General features: G+C 53.2%; 1 long non-coding RNA gene and 1 pseudogene across 1 annotated transcript; both read left to right on the plus strand.

Annotated features, from left to right (window-relative positions):
* Positions 1-17,957, plus strand: part of LOC123356694 — a 125,830-nt pseudogene that overhangs the window by 50,532 nt on the left and 57,341 nt on the right.
* LOC123356709 lies at positions 9,049-16,965 on the plus strand. The gene is made up of 3 exons (XR_006575418.1): positions 9,049-9,107; positions 10,222-10,436; positions 16,936-16,965. It is a non-coding gene; the product is annotated as an uncharacterized LOC123356709 (long non-coding RNA).

Genomic DNA, 17,957 nt, shown 5'->3' on the forward strand with positions numbered 1-17,957 from the left:
GGTCCCAGGCAGTGGAGACAGCTCAGAGCTGGAGCAGTGCTGGGGAGTGGGGCAGATCCCTGAGACGTGACTCCCGTGATCCTACCCAGCCCACCCACACCCATTGGCCCCGTGGCCAGCAGCCTTGCAGAGCACACACCTCTCTCTCTCCCTGCTTTCCTATCACCAGTTATGTTACTACAGGAATGAAATCGAGACATCCCCTAAAACAGCTAGTTCCACATTGTTCTTCAAACCTCAGATCATTGAAATGCAGCTTTGCATTTGAGATACTATCTGACTGTAGTACACTTTGCACTGCCTGCATCTACACTGACATCAGGAGAGGAGAAGAGGACAAGACTGTCCCTAGCATATATGATTTTAAAGAAAGGTGAGATACACCCACCCACTATCAATACAACAAGAAGGGAGAACAGTAGCTGGTGCCAAGAGAGAAGATGCAATGAAACCCTTCTGTACCCACAACTGATGTCTGAAAAGCATCAGTCACTCTGCAGATCAAAGAAAGAAAGAGCAGCCAGTTTCAGACAGATAGGATCCTTATGACCTATATAGGAGAAGTGCACTTCCCTATAGCAGTTTCCCAACATAGTTTTCTTATGGATTTATTTATTAAGCAAAAATTAAGATTAGGAGTCTGATTTAAATTATGTACATTTTCAGTGTTAGTTAAGTATGAAACTATTGCAGCTACTTTTATTTTACTCCTGCCTTCATAAAAAGCTACCGAGTTATAACAGATAATTACAAAGACTAAAGTACATGCTTTACTATAATTAGGACCGGGCAACCCAAGATGAACACTACACCGCGGCAGAGTCCTACAACCAGGTATTTGAGGCCAATCCCTTTTTCAATGGAATCCTCGACCAAAATATGAGGAAGGAGACGAGTCACCCTCAAACTTTTGACAATAGCTCAAGGTCAGACACCAAGAAGACCAGCGCCATTCGTATTCTGGTTTTGGATAAAATACTTGATCTTGCCTACATCATAGAAACCTTCCTCTCTCCAAGTCTACACCCCACTACACCCTTTAGCGATAAAGTAACCATTAAAGAAGTTCTGAATCAGTCGTCTTTCTTCCCAATTTAGGTTTAACAATAAAGCTGCAACCTAAGTAGCTATGGGAGATGACAGTGCAACTACTAGGTACTGCTGGGGGAAAAGTGTGCTACTAATGTCCTGGATATACTGGCAGGGTCGGCTTTAGGCTAATTCAACCAATTCCCCTGAATCGGGCCCTGCCCCTAAGAGGGTCCCGCGCCCAAGCCCTGGTTCGGTGTATTGGCAAGAGTCAGTGCACTGTAGCGGGGTGGCCCGGCTTCTCCAGGGGACAATTTAAAGGGCCTGGGGGCGCTTTAAATTGCCACCACAGCCACACTGCTGGAGCCCTGGGGTAGGGCTGTGGGGATCTGTGGGCTACTTAAAAAGTCTGTGGCTCCCGTTGCTTCTATCGCCCCAGCCCTTGAAATAGCCACTGGAGCCCCACCGCTCCTCCAGGGCTCCGGCAGCTGTGTACATGGCCAGGGCTGTGGAAGCAGGGGAGCCCCAGGTGGCTGCTGCTACTCTGGTGGGGGAGGGAGGAGGAGGAGGGAGCACGTACCATACCGGGTGGTCTGTACCCCCTGTACCCGCACCCCCTGCCCTGTCTCCAGCCAACCCCTGCTGCACCCCCCCTGCCTGAAGCCAGCCATTCCTGCACTCCTCTGTCTTCAGCACTGCCAATCTATGCCACACCCCCCTATGGCCCTGCTTGAAGCCAGCCAGCCCACCCCACCCCACCCACCCCTGTCTCCAGCCATTGCTGCACCCCTTGCCCTGCCTGCAGCCAGCCCCATGTCCACTGGTGCCCTGCAATTCCCTGGGCAGTAACCCTGCACACCTGCTTCAATGATGGGAGAAGAGAGCAGCTGGTACCCATGTGCACACCCGAGGGTGACCAGACAGCAAGTGTGAAAAATCAGGATGGGGTGGAGGTTAATAGGATCCTATATAAGAAAAAAACCCCAAGATTGGGACTGTCTCTATAAAATCGGGACATCTGGTCACCCTAGCACACTCCCAGGGAGTGGCGGGGACCCACACGTGTGAAGCAGAGTCATTTCTAGTTCAGTCCCATCTTTTTAAAAAAGAACTGTAGGTAGTGTTAACATACAGCCATATTTTCCCGGACATGTCAGACTTTTTGGTTCTTAAATTGCTGTCCGGGAGGAATTTTTAAATCTGGAAATATAGTAACCCTATTGGTACCAGAAATACATATTCTGGCACATCCCTTAAATCAGAACTTTTAAAGGCTTTTTTTTCCCACCTTTTTTTCCTTTTTTTTAAAGTCATCCCTGCTGGGGCCCCGCCGAAAATGTTTGAATTGGGTGGGCCCCAAACTTCCTAAAGCCGTCCCTAACTAGTCTGTTCAGTGTTATAGCTGTTAATATGCTACTGCAAACACTGTAATAGAGCATTAATGTCCCAATGTACTGTAGCTTGTTTTAACTTACCGTAATACTAGAAGGGGTGCATGTGACTATTGCCGTAACGAGGGCAAGGCGAGTGAGGCACTTGCCTCGGGCACGGAAAGTGAGGGGCTCAGAAAGTCTCTCCTTCAGCGGCAATTCGGCAGCAAGTCCTTCCCTCTGAGAGGGACTGTGGTACTCGTTGCCGAAATGCCGCTGGTCGTCTTCAATGGAGAGGGGCGGCGCATTTGGGGGTTGGACTAGATGACCTCCTGAGGTCCCTTCCAACCCTGAGATTCTATGATACGGCTCTTTTGCAGAAATTCGTTGGTGGATCCTTCCCTCTAATAGGGAAGAGCCGGACATGCTGCCTCTGTTCCTTGCCTTATGTGCCAAAAATCCCTAGTGACGGCTCTGCATGTGAAGCTCTCTTAAAAGCTGACACTACAGTAGTGATATTCCCTAGCCAGCATGCATAGGGCTGGGTGTGGGGAAGGGGAGTGCATTTAGGTATAAGTAACATCTCTCACACCAAACAGGAACTTTTACAAAGTTCATTATTATACCTTGTCTTACAAACACCAAAAACTATTATTACATATGCACAAAGGTCAATAATCACCCCCTCCCCATATATACAGGGTTGTGCTTCTGCATATAGTATCTATGTCAGGTTAATATTGAGTTACCAGCTGTTCAGGAATCAGTAAAGAGTCAGCTGCCAAGCCACATGTTGATTCCTATTGCAAACTGTATGGGTGACCCTTGAGGCATTCTGAAGCAAGAGATTACTGTAAAACTGTAAATAAGACGCAGAAAGAATAAAATTTTCCTAGGTTTTGTTTGTCAGATTTATTGTATTATGTATAGTAGGTGTTTAATATAAAAACCAGGTAGTATGGTTTACAATGTTTTAACAAGAGATTATTCTATTACCATTATCCAGTCAACTTGCACACTATTTTGAATTAGTGATAATTCACAGAGAGAGAAAGAAGAAAGCTGAATTTAGATAATTATTAACCAGATTCCTGGTTATTCACCAGCCACTTTGCTTCAGTCCATGGCATAAAGCATCATAAACCCAGGACAGTATTGACAAGATAATATTCACCTCGAATTTGCATCCGCTACACTCCCTGCCCCCACCTCATTCCCAGTCACAATATTCAGGATATAGCCTAGTGAGAAAGTGGCCTGGCTGAAGCATGTAGCTGGCAACTGAAAACTAGTACTGAGTACAATAGCCTTGAGAACATTGCTTAATTCTGAGCACTGTGTCTGCAGTGAGATGCAGGGTGGCCCTGGTGCCACGGCACCATTGTAAAGTCGATACTGACTCTAATCCCATAGGCGGCAGGTTTGTATAATTTTTGGTGGTGCCCAAAATGGTGGTCCAGCCCCCCGCTCTCGCCCTGTAAGCCGATATAAAATGAAGCTACAACGCATCGGAACCACAAGATTACAAGGGTCAATTAAAAGTGGAAAGTGAGAAGCAGCACTTGCCTGCTTCAATATACGGTATTAAATTTTGTTACACCTGTTGTGCCAAATTGGGAATGTTCTTAATGTTTTCTCTGAATACTGTGTGGGTGCCTCAGTTTCCCCTGCAAGGTGCCAACTGACGGTGTTGGGGACAAAGAGATCAGGTGGCCTCCTTGTCCAGAAGAGACACAAAGGCCAGAGGAGGGAGTGTCAGTTTGGAGCTGGCTGGGGAAATGGGGAGAGGCCCAGAACTTGGTTCTGGGCTCCCCACCCCCCAAGATGGACCTGACTGAGGGGTCATTTTCTGTACCTACAAGCTCTGTTTAAACTGTGTTCCTGTTGTCTAACAAACCTTCTATTTTACCAGCTGGCTGAGAGTCACGTCTGACTGCAGAGTTGGGGTGCAGGGACCTCTGGTTGCCCCAGGACCTGCCTGGGCACACTCGCTGCAGAAAGTGCACAGTGTGGAAAGGGCTGAATGCTCCAAGGTCAGACCCAGGAAGGTGTGAGCTTCTTGTCCTGGAGACAGTACGCTCAGAGAGAGGAGGCTCCCCCAGAGTCCTGACTGGCTTTGTATGGAGTAGTTCCAAAGCATCACAGCATCCCCTTCCACACCATGCACTTCCCTGAAGTCCGCACAGGCACTGACACTCCCTCCTCTGGCCTCTCTCTCTTTTCCAGGCATTAGGAGGCCACCTGATCTCTTTGTTCTCCAACACCTTCAGTTGGCACCTTGCAGGAGAGCGGCCCAGGCCATCAGGTGCCCGGAGACAGGGTTTCGGCCATTCTCTGTGCAGACAGCATCACACTGGCCCTCTAGGGCTCTACAACAATCACACCCCCTTATCCCACCATCTAGATCCTTGAGAAATGCATAGGGGAAACTGAGGCACCCACACAGTATTCAGAGAAAACATTAAGAACATTCCCACTTTGTAACACCTGTATACAACTAGTTATATACTTTAAAGGGGTGTAAAATAATCAAGTATTGTGCTAAACACAATGATACTCCAAACTGACCACCACATTTAAGTTGCACATTTTTCCCCTCAGGTGAGGGCTCTGGGGTGGGGCTGGGGATGAGGGGTTCACAGTGCAGGAGGGTGCTCAGGGTTGGGGTGCTGGGGGTGCAGGCTCTGGGGTGGGGCAGGGCTGAAGATGAGGAACTTGGGGTGCAGACAGGCTGCCCCAGGGCTAGGACCAGAGAGGACTCCCCCCCCCCCATTATCAGCAGCAGCAGCAAGCTCCAGGGGAGGGATCCCTCCTCTCCCCCCCCCCCCGCAGCACACTCACTCTGCAACACAGTCACTGCACATGCTCCTAGGGACTCTCTCAGGTCCAGAAAGCCCACTCGCCTCCCCTGTGGTGGGTATCGGGTGGCACAGAGTCCCTGGGCGATGCTCTGGAACTGCTCCCCACCAAGCCAGTCAGGACTTTGGGGAGCCTCCTCTCCCTTGGAGCAGACTTTTTCAGGGCAAGAAGCTCATACGGCTTCACCTCCTGGGTCTCTCCTTGGAGCATTCAGCATCCTCTGCCCCTCCATGCACTTCCCACAGTGAGCCCGCCCCAGCGGGGTCCTGGAGAAGCCACAGGGTCCTGCCCCCCCCCACTTCGCAGTCAGACGTGACTCTCAGCCAGCCAGTAAAACAAAGGTTTATTCGGTGACAGGAACACGGGCTAAAACAGAGCTTGTAGGTCCAGCGAACAAGACCCCACAGCCGGGTCCATTCTGGGAGCAGTGAGCCAGACCCCCATCTGCACTTCCCTCCTCATCCCCAGCCAGCTCCAGACTCCCAAACCCCCTCCAGCCCCTCCTCTCTGCTCAGTTCTTTTCCTGGGCCAGGAGGTCACCTGACCTCTTTGTCTCCAACACCTTCAGCTGGCACCTTTGCAGAGGAGGGCCCAGGCCATCAGTTGCTAGGAGACAGAGTGCCAGGCATTTAGGTGCACTGGCCCTTTGCTCTGTAGCAATCACATACCCTGATCCACCACCTAGATACTTTAGAACTACAGAGGAGACACTGAGGCACAAACAGTATTTAGAGAAAACATTAAGAACATTCCCAGCTCGTCACACCGGGGTGGGGGGCTGCCATCATGTGTGGCCTCCCCACCCCTGCTATTCCCCCTGCGTCCTCTGTACCCACAAACCTTAACTCCCCTTTTCACGTATTCACACACAAATGAGTGGAAGTGTGCACCTCAATCATCCAATAGGTCAATTTGGCACATTAGCCAGGAGGAAGCAACTCGTGAGCGTTTTCGACCACAAACCCCATCCCTCCAGATTTGCAACCATCCCTGGACCAGTGACAGGGGCATAGGCAGCCAAGTCATTGGAAATAATCAAGGAGGAAGCCATTGAAAAAAATGAATGGGGCCACTCTGGTTATTACCTTGGGGTCAGGGGAGTGCTCTGTACCCACAAACCTTACCTCCCTATTCACCTATTCACACACAAACAAGGGACATCGCGCGCCTCAAGCATCCAAAAGATCAGGGTTCGGCACCTGTCAGAAGAGCTGGGCCGAGTCTTCATTTAGTCTCTCTGATTTAAGGTTTCGCATCCCAGTAATACATTTTAATATTTTTAGAAGGTCTCTGTTTATGGCTATAATATATAACTAAACTATTGTTGGATATAAAGTAGATAAGGTTTTTAACATGCTTAAAACGCTTAATTTAAAATTAAATTAAAACGCAGAAACCCCTAGAACCCGGCAATAGGTCAGTTTGGCACATGAGCCAGAAGGAAGCAGAATGTGAGTGGTTTTGACCACAAATCCTGTCCCTCCTGATTTGCAGCCCCATGGCTCAGGCGGCAGCAAGTCCGGAGCAGGAGCCCAGATGGTCACGTTGTGCGGCAGAAACTGCAACTGGCTGCAAAACGGGAGGGGTTCGCAATGTGTCGGTACATAACGACAAAAACATGAACCTATCCGGATTCGCTACTTGGGCTGCACTGAGCATGCGCAGCCGAACTGAGCATGCCCAGTAAACTCCGCTGTCGCCACTGCCCTCTCTCTGCCCTCACTGCTACTCACGATTTGCTGCCTGCTCTTTGGGGGCGTTTAAAAGGCTCAAGGGGGCAAATCGCAGCGGGGGGGCTGCCAGGGTCTGAGCGGGGGACAGAAGTTGACTGGCCAGGGGGGGTCAAGCTGCTGTAGGCAGCGGCAGGAGAGAGGCTGAAGGGGAAAAATCGGGGGTGGGGGGTGGGAGCCGGGGTTAAGCCGGGGCGGGGAGACGCTGCCAGACCCTGTGCGGGGACAAACCCCCGTTTAGGGAGGGGGTGGGGGGGACAGGGGCCCCTCGGGACGAGCCCCCTGCTGGGCTCGCAGATCTGGGGGTGTCGGGGCTGGGAGGGGGCAGAGGCTGTTTTCAGTTCTGCCGCGTGTCAGCCCCGGAGCAGGGGGCAGGTTCCTGGGGCTGGGGCTTAAAGGCACCGGCAGCCCGATTCCCAGACTGTCAAAGCCCAGACACCGCGGCTGCTCTCGATCCTGTACAAGTGCTGCGGGGCTGTTACTGCTCCAGCCGGGAGCCTGAATGCGGGGAAATACCGTACAGATGCCCCCTCCCTCCCTCCCACTCTGCCTCTCACATTGTGACTATGGAAAAGTGTAGGCTGTCATTTTCTATGTCTCTATGAAATCCCTGCAGCTCCTTTCTCTTCTACAACGTGCTGAGCTGCTAACTCCCTCCCAGAGCCCACGTGTCCGCACCCCCCCCCTGTACCCCAATCCCCTGCCCCAGGTCAGAGCCTGCACCCCTCACTCAAACTCCCCATAGCCTGCAACCCTCCTGCCCCCCAACTCCCTCCCAGAGCCGCGTGTCCGCACCCCCTCCTGTACCCCAATCCTCTGCCCCAGCTCAGAGCCTGCACCCCTCACTCAAACTCCCCATAGCCTGCAACCCTCCTGCACCTCCAACTCCCTCCCAGAGCCGCGTGTCCGCACCCCCTCCTGTACCCCAATCCCCTGCCCCAGGTCAGAGCCTGCACCCCTCACTCAATCTCCCCATAGCCTGCAACCCTCCTGCACCCCCAACTCCATCCCAGAGCCGCGTGTCCACACCCCCTCCTGTACCCCAATCCCCTGCCCCAGCTCAGAGCCTGCACCCCTCACTCAAACTCCCCACAGCCTGCAACCCTCCTGCACCCCCAACTCCCTCCCAGAGCCCACGTGTCCGCACCCCCTCCTGTACCCCAATCCTCTGCCCCAGGTCAGAGCCTGCACCCCTCACTCAAACTCCCCATAGCCTGCAACCCTCCTGCACCCCCAACTCCCTCCCTGAGCCGCGTGTCCACACCCCCTCCTGTACCCCAATCCTCTGCCCCAGCTCAGAGCCTGCACCCCTCACTCAAACTCCCCACAGCCTGCAACCCTCCCGCCCCCCAACTCCCTCCCAGAGCCGCGTGTCCGCACCCCCTCCTGTACCCCAATCCCCTGCCCCAGCTCAGAGCCTGCACCCCTCACTCAAACTCCCCATAGCCTGCAACCCTCCTGCACCCCAACTCCCTCCCAGAGCCGCGTGTCCACACCCCCTCCTGTACCCCAATCCCCTGCCCCAGCTCAGAGCCTGCACCCCTCACTCAAACTCCCCATAGCCTGCAACCCTCCTGCACCCCAACTCCCTCCCAGAGCCGCGTGTCCACACCCCCTCCTGCACCCCAATCCTCTGCCCCAGCTCAGAGCCTGCACCCCTCACTCAAACTCCCCATAGCCTGCAACCCTCCCGCACCCCCAACTCCCTCCCAGAGCCGCGTGTCTTAAATCCAGGCTGGGGCGGGTCAGATCGGGGGGGGCGGGACGCGGGGACATGAGAGTTCGCCTGAGAAGCGGGAAGGCACCGGCGGGGGGAGGGGCCGGGGGGGTCTCTGCGGGGGAGGGGATGAGGGGGAGGGTCAGGTTGACCCCGGGACTCGCCCGTACCTGGGCCGGAGAGGGCGGAAGCGGCCCCGGGGCAGGCTGGGAGATGTAGTTCCGGACTCTCCCGGGAGCGGAAGTGACGTCGGGCGGGGAGGCGGGGCCGGGCTGCGGACGCGCGCCGGGGCCGTTGGAGCCTCTCCCGGGGACGGGGCCGGAGACGGTTGGTGCCGTTGGAGCTCTGGGCATGCGCAGATCGCGCCGCGCGGGGGGAGAAGGGGAGAGCTGCCGCCTCCAGGTACCGGAGCGGGGCCGGGGCCGGGCGGTGACTCTGCCCCAGTGTCCGGGGGGAGGGGCCCGGCCCCACTGGGGTCCCTGCGCGGGGCCGGGCTGGGGGGGGGCTGGGAAATGTCGGTGCAGCCCGGACATGGCCGGGGGGGGGGGCCGGTGACCCCCCCCCCGAGGAGGAGCGGGGAGAGAAAGGGGGGGGCTGAGATCCCCTCGGATTTACCGCTGCCCCCCCCCCCGTGGGGACCCCCCGCCCCCCCGTCCTGCCCCCTTTCTCCCTAGAGAGCCACGAGCAGCGCCCAGGGTGACCCCCCCTCCCCCCACCCCTGAGAAGTTCCCTGTCCCCCCCCCCCCCCGATTGTGCCCCATTTTCTCTCCCCTTCGCCAGTGGCCAGTTCAGGTCTCAGGTTTGGGGGTTTCCCCCATTTCCACCTGCCGGGATTTGTCCTTGTGCGGGTGGGAAATGGTTCCCCCCAGTGATTCCTGAGCTGGGCAGAGGCTGGGGGGGCCCTGAGACAGGGACACCTCTGGGCTGGGCTGGGGGGGCCACTCTGCTGGCAACGGGGCCTGGGAAGGGCCAGGAAGGGGAGGGAGGAGCAAGTGTCCCCCCCCCCCATGGAGACGGCCCAGTCCCCGGTTTCCCCGTCCCAGCTACTTCCCCTCCCCCCATCCAGCAGCCCCCCCTGCCCCCCTCATCACCTGCTAGTCACATTCCCAGACCCCACTGCCAGCCCCTCCCCCACCCTCCCCAACCCAGCAGCCCCCCCCCCCCCCCCACCGCTTGCTAGTCACTTTCCCAGACCCCGCAGCCAGTGACCTTCTGGCTCCAGCCCCCTCCTGTCCCCTGTGAAACCCCCATCACCCAGGGCTCCCCCCCCCCCCCCCCGGCCGTGTGAGTGTGGGGGAAGGGGAAACCATCCCATTCTGCTGTCGATTGAATATCGCTGTATAACCCCCCCAGTTTCCCCCCTTTTCCCTTGAACTGTTGAACGATGACATAAGATCTCCCCCGATGTTGGCGCTTCTCCCTTATATTGGCAAATATTTAGTGGGTGCCCCATTTTCCCCTCAGGTCTGAAATACTGATCTCAAATGCTTGGAAATCTTCCCGCTTTTCTCCCCAGGTGTGTGACTGACGTCAGGGCCCTTATCGTACTGAGCGTGGCTCAGGCCTTGCCTGAGATCAGGTCCGCCCGTGTGCCGGGCGCTGCACAAACCCTGACTGAGTTTGGGGCACTCATTGTGCCAGGCCCTGCATCAACACCAAGTGAAATCAGGCTCCCATTGTGCCAGGCCCCGCAGAGACCCCAAGCGAGATCAGACCCCACTGTTATGCCAGGTAAAACTGAGACCTGGACCGAGATCACGGTCCCCCTTGTGCCAGGCAGCGCACGGCTGCGGCCCAGATTGCTGGCCCCATTGTGCTGGGCACTTCAGAGACCTCGACTGAGATCTGTGTCCCCGTCGGGCCTGGCCCCGCACTGACCCCGACCCAGATCACGCCCCAATACTCTACTGGGCGCTGCACAGACCCCGACAGAGATCCTGCCCCCACATTTTGTCAGATGTTGCAGGGACCCCAAAACAAAATCCGGGATCCTGTAATGCCGGGAATTGCAGAACTCCTGACTGAGGTCAGGCCCCTGTTGTGCAGGGCTCTGCACAGACACTGACCAAGATCAGGGTCCCCATTGTGACAGGTGCTGAACAGACACTAAGGGTATCTCTACCCTGCCGTTAAAACCCCCCAGGTGGCCCATGCCAGGTGACTCAGGCTCACGGGCTCAGGCCAAGGGGCTGTTTAATTGCAGTGTAGGTGTCTGGGCTCGGGCTGGGGCCAGGCTGTAGGACCCTGCGAGGTGGGAGGGTGCCAGACCTTGGGCTGCAGCCCCAGCCGGAACATGGACACCACAATTAAACAGCCCCACAGCCTGAGCCGTGTGAGCCCAAGTCAGCGGGCACGGGCCAGCCGCCGGTGTCTGACTGCAGTGTGGACATGCCCACAGGGATAGAGAGGCCTTGCCACAAAAAGTCCGTGCTTGCACCCGAAGAAGTGGGTATTCACCCACGAAAGCTCATGCTGCAAAACTTCTGTTAGTCTATAAGGTGCCACAGGACTCTTTGCTGCTTCCATTTTAGAGGGGGGGAAACTGAAGCTCAGAGAGCTGAAGTAATTTGCTCAAGTTTGCGTGGAGAATTTGGGGCAAAACTGGGAACTGAACCCAGATTGTTTCAATTCTTGTCTCTCCCCTTAACCCCAGGCCCAGCGTGTGTGTGTGCAGCGTTGTTTTGGTCAGTGTTTGCCTTGCATTGGCTTCCAAGGGAGGCTGTGGAATTTCCTTCATTGGAGGTTTTTAAGACCAGGTTAGAGATGCGCCAGTCTGGGAATGTCTAGGGATACTTGCTCCTGCCTCAGCACAGGGGGCTGGAGTAGACGCCTTCTCCAGATCCCTTCCAGGCCTACACTGAAATAATTCTCTTTTGTGCTGTGTTGTGTTTGACGCTGAGCTGTTTCGCATGGTGCTGTTTGGAACTGTGATTGCACCATGTTGTGTGCATTGTTTTGCCTCAGCATGTTTGGTACCTGTGCTGTGTTGGTTTGAGTTGAGCTATTTTCCATTGCGTGCTTTTGTCCTAGGGTGTGTTAGTTAGAATTGTGTTGCTTTCTTTTCCTTTGTATTGTCATTTTATGCTGTGGAGTGTGGGTTTTTTGTTTTTGTGTTTTTTCTCTGAATTGCCTGACATTGTGTTGTGGTGGGTTTTATTCTGTATGTTTTGTTTTCATACGTATCTATTGTAGGGCAGCCTAGACATGTAGGGCCTCAAGCTGTCATCAAGTCCAGCTCTCCCTGCCGAGGCAGGACCCAGTATCTGTAGATTATCTCTTCCAGGAAAGAGACTCCCCAGCCCCCCTTGTCAGACTGTTCCTGAGCTGACCTGCCTTAGCTCTGGGGACACCCACACGGATCTGAGTGGTGAGCAGCTCTGCAGAGAGGAGACCCCAGTGAGTGGCAGCTGGGTAAAGAGGCTGAAGTGGGCAGGAGAATCATTAACGTGCCCAAGGTCTCCCAGGCTGTCCCTGACCGAGCTAGAAATAGAGCCCAGGTCTAGGGCTGTTTTGGGCACTGAAGGTCTCTGCCACCCTGGTGTTTCAGGCACTGGTGCAAACCCTTAGGACAGACAGAATTTACACTAGTGCGCTCTGGTTGGCACTGGTGCACCATGTCCCAGTTTGAAGGCTTGCAGTGGTCGGGGGGACAGTGACCTCATGGTACCAAAGCAGGATGTCAGCAGAGCAGACGCACACACCGTAGCTCTGCCTGGAACATGCAGCATTCACTGCCAGACGGGCTGGGCGATTTTTCAGGGGCCCAGCTTGATGTGCCTGGCTGGGGTGGATTCAGTTCACAGGGGTCTGGGGAGCTGATCGTTCGGGATGTTCCTTTTTGCATAGTCAGTTCTTTCCCTTTATTGTTTTCCCCCCCCACCACCACCTGTGCCCGATGTCGCTCTCTTCTTAACTTGCTTCGGTTATTTCAGTTCCAGTTTTTAAATGGGATCTAATCATTGCAAAGCTGAATGAAAGACCAAACAAACAGAACCATTTGAATGTTGGCACAGAGCTGGTAGAACTGTACCTAGTGAAGCTCTGCTGTAATGACCTGTAAAATGCATCTGACGCAGTGGGGATTCACCCACGAAAGCTCATGCTCCAAAACGTCTGTTAGTCTGTAAGGTGCCACAGGACTCTCTGGTGCTTTTACAGCTCCAGACTGACACGGCTCCCCCGCTGGTACTTGTACTGACCTGGTCCCCGTAGCATGTTCTGGTGGGGCGGATAAAGCAATGTCAAAGAGCCACAAGCGCGTTTTAGGGCGAAAGGGCTCGTCCGGTGTTTGCTCTCTAGGGAGCATGTCATCGGCCAGGCCTTGCAGTCTGTCAGGAGTCGTGCGCTGGGTTGTATTTAGTCATCTCAAAGTCAAAGGCTAAGACGGCTGGTTCACAGTGTCCAATGAAATCTTGCAACCAGTTATACAAACAGACTCTAATGCTGATAAAACAACCTGGTGTTACTGTTCAGTCCCTTCAAACTATGTAATTAAAATGATGAGATAAGCACATTAGAGATGAACCGACGGCTAATTTCCATTTCTTAATGCCTGATATTTTTACACCGGCTCACACCATCTGTAGGATTTTTTTAAATTGATGCACAGCAACCAGTCAAGTGAATTAATGAATGCCTGTCAATCACGGATTGCTTTCTGGTGCAAAAGCATCTGATTAAGCACCTAATTAAAACTGTACCATTTCAAATGGAAATGTATCAACACAGCTTAGCTCCAGTGTGTTTAAATGGGAATGAAAAGTTCCTAAATACATGGCAGGATGGTAAATGGGGAAAATAAACGGAAGTTCCTCTACGCAGTGCTGAGGACTTCTGCTCCCAGCCCTTCACGGGCTCTGGCCTCTTGGCTCCCAGTCCCCCATTAGCTGTGTCCCCCTCCCCCAGCCTCAGCCCTGCTTTTACTGCAGATCTTCACTCCCCTCAGCTAGGCGAGGGGGTTGGCTCTGCAGCCACTAAAGCATCTGCTGACTCTGGTCTTGCTGATACTGTCTCACATATTGGGGTATTTAGCTTTCAGGGAAGGATTTATCAGAGTTACTGACTCTGGGAGGTGGGGGAGAGGAGAGGCTGAGAGGGAGTTTGCTCCTCACACTCTGTAGGGCCATGTTCAACCCTGGTAGCCTCCATGTTACCTCATCCTCCACCCTCCCCCGTGTGTGTCTGCTCATGTGTCAGAGTGTCACCTTCTGATCATAATGCCACTGGCCTCAGCAGAGCTGCCCGACAGGAGCTACGTCACGATGGGGATATGGCAAAGACCAAGCGACACTTTGCCAAGGGATCTGTGTCACTGTCTAACCCCCGTAGGCCAGGGAGAGGGCGACTTTCTGCCAATGGCCTTCAGGACGGGTGCTGAGTTCACTGCGGTGCCCCTCGTCCCCTCTCCATTTCCCTTCTCGCTGTGCTGTCTGGGACGCTGCCCTGCTTCCTGCTCCCCAGGCCACCCCATGTCTACTCCATGTGCCAGGCTGCTGGCAGCCCCCAGGGAGAGGCCATCCAGCCCCTCAAACTGGTGCCCAACTGCTGGGCCTCAGGCCTTCTGGGGTGCAGCTCTGAGAGTCCCATTGGCCCCTGCCCCAGGGGTGCTACGGGGCACGTCCGTCTAGTGTGTCAGGGCTCAACCCCCTGGCTGAGGCCTCGGGGCACTTTCTTCCTCTCTCGGGGCACCAGGGGAAACAGCAAAAGAGCCGACTGTCGGCAAACAAGGGTAAATAAAGGAATAAAAGAAAGAAATGGCGGGGGGGGGGGAGTAAATGTGGACAGCTCCCATCAGGATATGGGCCCCTCTTACTTCTGGGAGCATCTCAGTCCCCTTCAGAGTTTACTGGGTCTCGAGTGCAAGTTTCAGCCTGCCCCCCCTTTGAAACTTTGCCCCCCAGTGTCCAAGCAGCAGACAGATAATAAATTCCTTCCATATGGGGTTTTGAATCCCTTCCTGCCATGTGCTCTGAGCTGCTGGGAACTCAGCTAATGGGAAGTCAAGAGCACAACAACAGTCATTTGTCTTATTTAACATCCCATAATAGTCTATCTGGTGTGGATGGACCTTTCCTGCCAGGCAGGGTGTAATGCGTTCGGTTGCCAGTCAGCACTTCACCTAGGTAAAGTCTGTGTCCTGTCTGGTGATTTACAGAGCCACAGAGCCTCACAATGCAACTAGTCAGATATTAACCCAGGCAGCAACTCACAAGCATTCAGTAAAGTCTAAACACTAAACACGTTGTTATAATTCTAATCCCTGTTTTAACAAGACTAACCCAGGGGAGCCAGACTGATTCCAGCCGTGCGTTTGTCCATGTTCAGTTAAGACTTGGGAGCTTTTGCAAGAGCTAACACCTCATCTGCCAGTGTCACAGGCAGGCTGGGCAGGGATGGTGTCTCTAGCCTCTGTTTGCCAGAAGCTGGGAATGGGCGACAGGGGATGGATCACTTGTTGGTTCCCTGTTCTGTTCGTTCCCTCTGAAGCACCTGGCACTGGCCGCTGAGCTAGATGGACCATTGCTCTGACGCAGTGGGACGTTCTTATGTTCACAGTCTGTATCAGGAGTATCTACTCATTGGGACTCGCTGGGGAGCCACAGAAAGAAACAAGATGTGCTGCGGCAAGAAGGCCCCGTCTCAGCGCCCCCGGGGTCACACTTCCCAAAAGCTAAAACTAGGCCCAGCCCAGGACAGGGGCACTGCCAGGAGAGACTGGATAAAGGCTGGAGCATCCAACAACTTTGTAAACCTGAGAGAGCTGCCTTGGGGACAGTGACAGGGAGACTCCCCAGAGTGACTCCTTTGATTCTGCTCTTCTCTGGCCTTTGGTTCATGGAATCACAGAACTGGAAGGGACCTCGAGAGGTAGCTAGTCCGGTCCCCTGCACTCAAGGCAGGACTCAGTATTATCTGGACCATCCCTGAGAGGTGTTTGTCCAGCCTGGTCTTAAAGATCCCCAAGGATGGAGATTCTACAATCTCCCCAGGCAATTTATTCCAGTGCTTAGCCACCCTGACAGGAAGTTTTTCCCTAATGACTGACATAAACTGCACTCGCTGCAATTTAAGCCCATTGCTTTTTGTCCTGTCCTCAGAGGTTAAGAAGAACAATTTTTCTCCCTCCTCCTTGTAACAACCTTTTCTGTACTTGAAAACAGTGATCGTGTTCCCTCTCAGCCCTGGTCTATACTGGGTGGGGATCGATCTAAGATACGCAACTTCAGCTACGACAATAGCGTAGCTGAAGTTGATGTACTGAGATCGACTTATCGCGGCGTCTTCCCGGCGGTGAGTCGACTGCTGCCGCTCCCCCATTGACTCCGCCTGTACCTCTTGCGGCGATGGAGTACAGGAGTCGACAGGAGAGTGTTCGGGGATCTATTTATTGTGTCTAGACTAGACATGATAAATCGACCCCCGATAGCTCAATCTCACAACATCGATCCCCACCGTAGTGTAGACCTGCCCTTAGTCTTCTCTTCTCCAGACTAAACAAACACAATTTTTTCAATCTTCCCTCAGAGGTCTTGTTTTCTAGACCATTCATCATTTTTGTTGCTCTTCTCTGGACTTTCTCCAATTTGTCCACATCTTTCCTGAAATGTTCTGGACACACTGCTCCAGTTGAGACCTAATCAGTGCGCAGTAAAGCGGAAGAATTACTCCTCATGTCTTGCTTACAACACTCCTGCTGATACAGCCCAGAATGATGTTCGCTTGTTTTGCAGCAGTGTAGCTCTGTTGACTCATATTTAGTTTGTGATCCACTGTGACCCCCCAATCCCTTTCCGCAGTTCTCCTTCCTAGGCAGCCATTTCCCATTTTGTACGTGTGGAATTGATTGTTCCTTCCTAAGTGACGTACTTGGGATTTGTCCTTATTGAATTTCATCCTATTTACTTCAGACCATTTCTCCAGTTTGTCCAGAGCATTTTCAATTTTAATCCTATCCTCCAAAGCACTTGCAACCCCTCCCAGCTTGGTATCGTCCGCAATCTGGATAAGTGTAACAGAGAGACTCTGCTACTGGTGGGTTTCACCGTGTCTCAGAGGGTTACACCCTGGTGGGAGGGGGCTAGGCCTGTACTGGAATAAGGTCACTCTGTGCTTCACATTGTGGCAGAACCTGGAATGTCCATTAGCAGGGAAACATCATGGGGGAATCAGCTTGTGGAATGGACAAAAACCCCACCTGAATTTTCTCACCTTGCCCTTCTCGCCCTGGCAGGTTACAGAATAACGTCCACGTTTCGCTCCAGATCATCCCCTCCTCCCAGGGGGAAGGAAATGGCTGCAATGGAGCTGGCTCAGGTAAGGGATTATCAGGGAGCTGGTGGTGGGTTCTGCTTGGAGGGAGAGGAGCAGTAAATGCATAGGAGGGTGGGAGCTGTTCGAGGTGGTGGGAGGCAGGAACTATCTAGGGTGGGGAAAGGGAGGGGACAGGATGTGACAAACCTGCTGAGACTTGTGTAATCTGGGGCCTACTTTTAAAGAATAGGAGTGGAACTTCGTGGAAGAGGAAATAACCCCTCAGCCAGGGCTGGGAAAACTTCCCAGGCTTCCAGTGCTGGAGCCGGAATCTACGGACACTTCATTAGTTACCACCACCCCCAAACTTTGTGGCAACTGCAAACTTTATCAGTGATGATTTTATATCCTCTTCCAGGTCATTGATAAGAATGTTAAATAGCACAGAGCCCAGAACCAATCCTTGTGGGAAGCCCTTAGAAAGAAATCCACTCGACCATGGTTCCCCATTTACAATCCCAGTTTTTAACCTATTTAATATATGCCCTGTGTATTTTGTATCTTGCTAGTTTTCTAGTCAAAATTATTCTGCTGAACCAAGTCATATGCCTTATCGAAGTCTAGGTATATTACATCAATACTATTCGTTGCAACCAAACTTTTGATCTCACCCAGTAAGGATATCCAGTTAGTTTGACAGAATCTATTGTGTCTAAACCTTTGTTAATGAGCACTAATTATATTACCCTCCTTAAATTCTTTATTAATGAAATCCAGTATCGGCTGCTGCACTCTTGTAATTAGCTGGGTCACCTCTTTTACACGTATTAAATATTGGCACAGCATTAGCTTTATTCCAGTCTTATGGAATTTCCCCAGCGTTCCAAGTCCTAATTAAAATTATAATTAACAGTCCACCACGCTCCTCCACCGGGTCTTTGAAAACTCTTCTTATCTGGACCCGCTGATTTAAACACGTCTAACTTTAATAGCTGCTGTTTA

Source organism: Mauremys mutica, chromosome 26 (assembly GCF_020497125.1).
Source record: "Mauremys mutica isolate MM-2020 ecotype Southern chromosome 26, ASM2049712v1, whole genome shotgun sequence".
NCBI lineage: Eukaryota > Metazoa > Chordata > Testudines > Geoemydidae > Mauremys > Mauremys mutica.